We start from the raw sequence: 8,888 nt of genomic DNA, 5'->3' as shown, positions 1-8,888 counted from the left end.
CCCAGCACTTTGGGAGGCCGAGGCGGGTGGATCACGAGGTCGAGAGATGGAGATCATCCTGGTCAACACGGTGAAACCCCGTCTCTACTAAAAGTGCAAAAAATTAGCTGGGCATGGTGGCACGTGCCTGTAATCCCAGCTACTAAGGAGGCTGAGGCAGGAGAATTGCCTGAGCCCAGGAGGCAGAGGTTGCGGTGAGCCGAGATCGCGCCATTGCACTCCAGCCTGGGTAACAAGGGCGAAACTCCGTCTCAAAAAAAAAAAAAAAAAAAAAAAAAAAAAAAAAAAAAAAATCACATCTTCTAAATTTACTCTTGGGAATTACTCATTCCCTGGGTATCTCCCATAGTTATATTAGATATGCATGTTATTAAACTTCAGTTTTTCTCTTGTTAACCCATCTTTTCTTACAGGAGTATATCCAAGTAAGAACTTAGAAAAAGTAGAGGAAAAATTCTTTTTTCCTCTCCTACAATATAAACAAAATATGACACCAAGGCAAGAGGATTCCTTGAGCCCAGGAGTTCGCAGGGCGTGAAGAATCAGAACAACAATACATTTTAACACAACATGTGGCACTGGGCAAATTCAGTACATTCTTAGCTTTATTTTCCTCTATCTATAGTGTAGTCCCTACATTGTAGTTGTTAAGAAATTATATGTGTATGGGCGCGGTGGCTCCAGCCTGTAATCCCAGCACTTTGGGAGGCTGAGGCGGGTGGATCACGAGGTCAAGAGATCGAGACCATCCTGGTCAACATGGTGAAACCCTGTCTCTACCAAAAATACAAAAAAAAAAAAAAAAAAAAAAAATTAGCTGGACGTGGTGGTGCGTGCCTGTAATCCCAGCTACTCAGGAGGCTGAGGCAGGAGAATTGCCTGAACCCAGGAGGCGGAGGTTGCGGTGAGCCGAGATCGCGCCATTGCACTCCAGCCTGGGTAACAAGAGCGAAACTCCGTCTCAAAAAAAAAAAAAAAAAAAAAAAAAAAAGAAAAGAAATTATATGTGTATATGAGGTTCAGGGCACACCATCACAAAATATGAGTAGGAAACCAGAATATCGCACCCCAAATATGCCTCTCTTTGGCATAAGGATTATTTTGGGAAAATGCAGACACAGCCTCATTTCGAGGCTAACGTGAGCTATGGTTGAAACCATCTTTGCAAAATTTTTATCAGTGAGGAAATTATGACAATGAAAGAGATCTGATCTAGCCCACTCCCAAGCTTTAAAGCTGCCTTAATCATTCCTGGGTTTTGGGTCTCTAGCTAACTTTGGAAGGCATTTAGGTTAAAATTTAAATGATAATAGCCCTTCCCCAAAACTCAAATGCCTTTATAAAACTAATGTAGCCAGGCATGGTGATGGCGCGTGCCTGTAGTCCCAGCTACTCAGGAGGCTGAGGTGGGTGGATCGATTGAGCCCAGGAGTTCTGGGCTGTAGTGCACTATGCCAATGGGTGGGTGTCTGCACTAAGTTCTGCATCAATATGGTGACCTCCCGAAAGCAGGGGACCACCAGGTTGCTTAAGGAGGGGTGAACCAGCCCAGGAAGGAAACTGAGCAGGTCAAAACTCCCAAGCTGATCAGTAATGGGATCACGCCTGTGAATAGCCACTGCACTCCAGACTGGGCAACATAGCAAGACCCTGTCTAAAAGAAAAAAAAAAAAAAAAAAGTGAATGTAAAGGCCATCAGGCCTGGGGAACAAGAAGGAAGGAAGGAGGGAAGGAAGGAGTTATCTTCTTCAATACGGTAATCCTTTATTCCCCATTTTCAATGCCTTTTTTCCTGCCCTAAACACCCTACATATATGAATCCTGGAAAGAGGTATAGTATGAATGAGAAAACCAAGGCTCAAAGAGGTAGAGTGACTTGCCCAGGGTCACATACCTCATAAGAGGGAAAACCTACAGCCATACATGGCGGCTCGTGCCTGTAATCCCAACACCGGGAAACCGAGGTGGGTGGATCTCGAGCTCAGGAGCTTGAGACCAGCCTGGGAAACAGAGTGAGACCCTGTCTCCACAAAACACAAAAGTTAGCCAGGCAGAGTGGCACGTACCTCTGGCCCCAGCTACTCAGGAGGCTGAAGTGGGAGGATGGCTTGAGCCTGGGGGGCAGAGACTGCAGTGAGCTGAGATCACACCGCTGCACTCTAGCCTGGGTAACAGAGATGGATCCCATTTAAACAACAAGAAAGTGATGACAGATGAGGTACAGGAAACACTATCCTAAAATATGGTACCTTGGCATATTGAGTATTTTAAGCTGAAGGAAAATGAGAAAAACCACAGAAGGAGGAAGATCTCTCTGCCCTTCTCTGTCTCTGATCATCTTATTTCTCTCCTAAAGCATGGTCATGAAAGAACTCTCTGGACTACCTTCTCTGAAAGTAGGTCATCGGAGGGGTCCTCTCCCTACCTAGGCCTCATTCAAGAGGGATCCTACCCTATATCCAGAGGCCAAGATATTACCATTAGGTAATAACACTTTTTGTGTAATTATACTTCTACATGACAACTCTGTAAACCAAACATTATCTGAGAGAAGTCTCAATTTAGCAGTTGATTTTGCCAAAGTTAATGACACAGGCTTGGAAGGTCCTTGGGAAGTCCTGACAACACATGCCCAAGGGAGTCAGGCTACAACTGGGTATTAGACATTTTGGGGAGACATAAGATGTCAATCAATACATGTGAGATGTACATGGGTTCAGTCCAGAGAGTAGGGACGATTGGAAGCAAGGGCAGATAGGTGGATTCAAAGATTATCTGATTGGCAATTGGTTATTATCTAAAAACCTGGAATCATTAGAAAGGAATACCTGTATTATAATAAGGGGTTGTGGAAAACAAGATTTTATCATGCAGATGAAGCCTCCCAGCAGCAGGCCTCAGAGACAGTAGATTGTAAATGTTTCTTATCAGATTTAAAGAGTCTATTCTATCAGTCTTAAGATCTTTTCGATGTTAATGGTAATGAGGCACGTCTGACGCTCCCTTCCCATCATGACCTGAACTCAGTTTTCAGGTTAACTTTGGAATGCCCTTGGCCGAAAGGTTTACAGCCCATTCTTCATCTAAGAAACCTAAGCATAAAACAACAGCAGTAGGCCGGGCATGGTGGCTCAAGCCTGTAATTCCAGCACTTTGGGAGGCTGAGACGGGCGGATCACGAGGTCGAGAGATCGAGACCACCCTGGTCAACATGGTGAAACCCCGTCTCTACTAAAAATACAAAAAATTAGCTGGACATGGCGGCGCGTGCCTGTAATCCCAGCTACTCAGGAGGCTGAGGCAGAAGAATTGCCTGAACCCAGGAGGCGGAGGTTGTGGTGAGCCGAGATCGCGCCATTGCACTCCAGCCTGGGTAACAAAAGCGAAAACTCCGTCTCAAAAAAAAAAAAAAAAAAAAAACCAGTTTGTGTCATTTCTGAAGGTTCCAGTGTCATGCAAGACTTTGATTTCAAAAATGAAATAAATTTGTTACACTTTATTCTTGTTAACCTGTCTTTTGTTATAAGGGTGTCATCAATGAAACAATGCATGAGGGAAAGATACTACTTTCTCTCCTCTGCAATACCACACTCTCTTCAAAGCTCATGCTTTTTTGCTCACTTCCATTGTTTCACAATGAATTCACAGGCTGCGATGGCTGGGGTTTGGGTTGAAAAGTAGTCTGGAGCCAAATTGTCAAGATTTTTGAATGCCATACAAAGGAGTCTATATTTTATTTTTTATGAAATAAAGAGTTATTGGCCAGTCATGGCCTGTAACTCACATCTGTAATCCCAATACTTTGGAAAGCTGAGGTGAGCAGATGGCTTGAGCCCCGGAGTTTGAGACAAGTCTGGGCAACATGATGAAACCCCGTCTCTATAACAAATACAAAAATTAGCCCAGTATGGTGTCACATGCCTGTAGTCCCAACTACTCAGGAAGCTGAGGTGGGAGGACCACTCAGGCCCAGGAGGCTGAGGCTACAGTGAGCTGTGATTGTGCCACTGCACTCCAGCCTGGGCTACAAAGCAAGGCCCAGCCACGAAACATACAAATAATAAATCAGGAGTTATTGAAGGAGATCTCTGCAGTCAGAAAAATCTGGGCACAAATTGTAGGGAAGAAAAAGTAATATCTTTTTCTCACTCACCACAAGTTTCATGTCTGAGGCCCCTATAACAAAAGGCAAATTAACAAGAGAAAGCATACTTATTATTTATGGTAAGTTTTACATAAAACAGGGAACCTCAGAAATGAAAACCCAAATACTCAAGCAAAACTACTTTGATGTACAGTCATGCAGAAGTATGATTAGAAGACAAAAGGGTATAATCTAATGGTAATAAACTGAAGGAGGGGAAGACTTACCAAGGTCTGTTTGCCCAGATTTTTCTTGGTGTCCAGGGCTGGGGAGGACCCCTCTGGAATGAGGATCTTATGACCTACTTTCAGAGGAAGTAGGTCAGAATTCTTTTTTTTTTTTTTTTTTTTTTTTTTTTTTTTTTTTTTGGTGACAGAGTTTCACTCTTGTTGCCCAGGCTGGAGTGCAGTGGCACAATCCCGGTTACCACAACCTCCGCCTCCTGGGTTCAAGCAATTTTCCCGCCTCAGCCTCCCAAGTAGCTGAGACTACAGGTGCCCACCATCAAGCCTGGCTAATTTTGTATTTTTAGTAGAGACGGGGTTTCTCCATGTTGGTCAGGCTGGGTTTGAACTCCTGACCTCAGGTCATCTACCTATCTTGGCCTCCCAAAGTGCTGGGATGACAGGTGTGAGCCACCACGCCCAGGGTCAGAATTATTTTACGGCCTGCTTCAAGGGAGAAAAGCAGGGTGAGGTCAGAGAGTGGCCTCCCTGTTTCTGTAGTCGTCTCAATTTCTTTCAGCTTAAAATACTCCCAAGGCGCTCCATACCCCATCAAAATCATGTTCAAGTAATCAACTTCTGTACAGAAAATCACCCCAGAGGCCCGACGTGGTGGCTCATGCCTGTAATCCCAGCACTTTGGGAGCCTGAGGCAGGTAGATCACAAGGTTAGAAGTTCAAGACCAGCCTGGCCAAGATGGCGAAACCCTGTCTCTACTAAAAATACAAAATTAGCCGGGCGTGGTGACTAGCGCCTGTAATTCCAGCTACTCAGGAGGCTGAGGCAGGAGAATTGCTTGAAACTGGGCAGCAGAGATTGCAGTGAGCTGAGATCATGCCATTTCACTCCAGCCTGGGCAATAGGGTGAGACTCCGTCTCAAAAAAACAAACAAAAGAAACAGAACTTTATAGCTTAAAACAATAACCATTTCTTATCTCTCATAATTTTTGTGGCTTAGGAATTCAGGAAAGGGTTGGCTGGGAGGTCCTGGTGTGGGGTCTCTCAGGTAGTTACGGCCAAATATTAATTCTCTCTCTCTCTGTCTTTCTCTCGCCACACGGCAGTCTCAGGGTAGCTACAGTTCAAAGGCTTCCAGAGTGAGTATTTCAAAAAGAATAGCAAGCATCTGTGTGCAACCTTTTCTATCTAGCTTTGAGAGTCATTCTGATCACTCTATTGAGAATGTTGCAAAGACCCAAGAACAGAGGACATACTTTCCACCACTTGATGGGACAGACATCATAGAATCGTGGTCATGTTTTAAAACCACCACTTAACTCATCTATATAATATAAAGAATAATAACAATATCTATCTTGAGAGAGTCAATGTGATGCTAAAATAACATAGAGTATACCTCATTTCTCCGTTTCCCTTCTAGATCTTCCTGAGATCGCCTCTCAGTAAACTACGTGCACCTGGCCAGGCACAGTGGCTCATACCTGTAATCCCAGCACTTTGGAAGGCCAAGGCGGGTGATCACCTGAGGCCAGGAGTTCAAGACCAGCCTGGCCAACATAGTGAAACCCCATCTCCACCAAAAATTCAAAAATTAGCTGGGCACGGTGGCAGATGCCTATAATCCCAGCTACTTAGAAGGCTGAGGCATGAGAATCACTTGAACCCAGGAGACAGAGGTTATAGTGAGCTTAGATCACACCACTGTACTCCAGCCTGGGTAACAGAGTGAGACTCTGTCTCAAAAAAAAAAAAAAAAAACAAAAAAACTTGCACTCAAATCCTTATCTCAGGTTCAGCTTCTGGAGGAGCCCAACCTAAGAAAGGTGTGAAAGAAAAAAAAAAAGTCAACTCCTCGGTTGTTGGCCTGACCAGTTGAGCTTCATCATTTTAGCTTAAACGGCCACATTTTTGGAGTATATGCCAAGTACCATGTTACATATTTTATGCCAATTCCTTATCATAGTCACATTGTGTAGTATATCGCATCATCCTCATATCTCCAATAAGAAAACAGGCTTGGAAAAGTCAACCAGCTGCCCAGACAACGTAAGTGGTGGAGCTGCATTGTAAAGAGCAGGAGATGAGGGAGGTGGAAGGTACACTGCCCTATTTCCCTGTGCCAGACCTCCCTCCCACCTGGAAAGTTCCTGTTTCCTCACAGTGAAAATTCCTATTTCCTCAAGTTCCTTTTTCTTTCTTTTTTTTTTTTTTTTTTTTTTCTATTTTTGAGGCAGAGTCTTGCTCTGTCTCCCAAGCTGGAGTACAGTGGCATGATCTTGGCTAAATGCAACCTCCACCTCCCAGGTTCAAGCAATTCCCCTGCCTCAGCCTCCCGAGTAGCTGGGATTACAGGTGCCGGCCATCGCACCCAGCTAACTCTTGTATTTTTAGTAGAGACAGGAGTTCACCATGTTGGCCAGGCTGGTCTCGAACGCCTGACCTCAAGTGATCCACCCACCTCGGCCTCCCAAAGTGCTGGGATGACAGGTGTGAGCCACCGCACCCAGCCACAGTGGGGATTCTTAATGGTACTATCATTCACCTTGTCACCAATGGAGAAAGTGGAAGAAATGAAGAATGAAAAGGAGAGCAAAAGTACAGAGGATGAGAGAAAAAGGTTACAATGTGCCAGATACTGTTCAATTCTTCATGTCATTCCATTTAATCTTCCCAACAAGGCTCGAGGGACACATTAGCTACTTACCTTTCATTTCACAGAAAGGGGGAAAGGCTGAGCACTATGAGACGGTAGAGAAAATCCAGCCAACCTGACGCCCAGAAGTTGTCTAAGTAGTTGTCTGTACGTTTTCAATTTCTTTTCTTTCTTTTTTCTTTTTCTTTTTCTTTTAAATAAAACAATTTCATGTCCTCGTTTCTGAGTAGATCCCAGCTGGTCCCTGAGGATAAATTAAGCCTGCTTAAGGGGTTGGAGCAATCGAAAAGCAGCTGCAGGACATAAAAGTGAGAAGGTCAGCAGCACTAATAAGAGTCTGAAGACAGAAACAGGTGGTTAGAGAGCCTGCAGCGATGGGGCTAGAAAGCAGCCTGTGTGTCTGCAACGTGAGAGGGAGGTTTTATGGCTGGAGGACTGTGTGTTTCTGTGATCTTGGGGGTAATTCTTCATCATTCATCGTGTAGCAGTGTCAAAAATGTCCATGTTACATGCCGGGCGCGGTGGCTCAAGCCTGTAATCTCAGCACTTTGGGAGGCCGAGGCGGGTGGATCACGAGGTCGAGAGATCGAGACCATCCTGGTCAACATGGTGAAACCCCGTCTCTACTAAAAATACAAAAAACTAGCTGGGCATGGTGGCGCATGCCTGTAACCCCAGCTACTCAAGGAGGCTGAGGCAGGAGAATTGCCTGAACCCAGGAGGCAGAGGTTGCCGTGAGCCGAGATCGCGCCATTGCACTCCAGCCTGGGTAACAAGAGCGAAACTCCGTCTCAAAAAAAAAAAAAAAAAAAAAAAAAAAAAAAAAAAAAAAAAATTGTACATGTTACAACTTTGACTTACAGAAAAAAGTTGCTATTTTTCAGTAATTGGACTGACGCTGGAGCACCGATTCTCACCAATGGTGGAAGAAACACTTAAACAGGGTAATTAAGGAAAATGGGCTCCTCTGAAATGAAGCAGCTTCACTTCAGGTAAATATTCATAGCCAGTGTCAAGTTCGAACTGCTGGTCAGGACTGTTTCTTCCCTCCCAAGGCGGCTTCAGGAGGCAGGGCCTCATGGCCGTGGTTGGGGGTGGGGTGTAGTTCTCATTCTGTTGACTCCAGCTGACCTGCTGACATATGGCTCATCTCACCTTGCCCTGGGACCCTCCTGATGCTACAGTGCTACAGCTGGCGGACCTCGTGGCTGGTTCTCTTGGTGAGGCCAGAACCCACTTGCTGCCTGGGCCCAACCAGTTCTCACTGCTCTGAGCCTCAGCATGTCCCCCATCTTTTTTAAAGTACCCATTTGGCAGCCTCTGCTATATGGGCATCCGGAACCTTATCAGAATGTCCCAAAAGTCGTCCCCATTCTCCATCTCAGATACTCCCAGCTGCCACGGAATTCTCCATTTCTTCACATGGTGCTTCACCCCACCAGGGTCAGGGGCCTCATTTCTTCATTCTCCCCCAAAACAACCATGATGTAAGGATACCAGATGCAACAGATGTTTACTGGATGTTTGCACATAAGTATTGAATGTAGCACAGAACAATTCAGGTAAGAACTCGAAATAGGATACCAGCCATAAAAATCCCTGCCTTAGGCCAGGCACAGTGGCTCATGCCTGTAATCCCAGCACTTTGGGAGGCCGAGATGGACAGATCACTCAAGGTCAGGAGTTCGAGACCAACCTGGCTAACATGGTGCAACCCCATCTCTACTGAAAATACAAAAATTAGCTGGGCGTGGTGGTGGGTGCCTGTGGTCCCAGCTACTCGGGAGGCTGAGGTACGAGAATCGCTTGAACCCGGAAGGTTGAGGTTGCAGTGAGCCAAGAATGTACCACTGCACTCCAGCCTGGGCGACAGAGCGAGACTCTGTCTCAAAGAAAAAAAAATC

This window comes from Saimiri boliviensis, chromosome 17, assembly GCF_048565385.1.
Source record: "Saimiri boliviensis isolate mSaiBol1 chromosome 17, mSaiBol1.pri, whole genome shotgun sequence".
Taxonomy (NCBI): Eukaryota; Metazoa; Chordata; class Mammalia; order Primates; family Cebidae; genus Saimiri; species Saimiri boliviensis.
The sequence above is the reverse complement of the archived record's forward strand: the minus strand, read 5'-3'. Positions refer to the sequence as shown.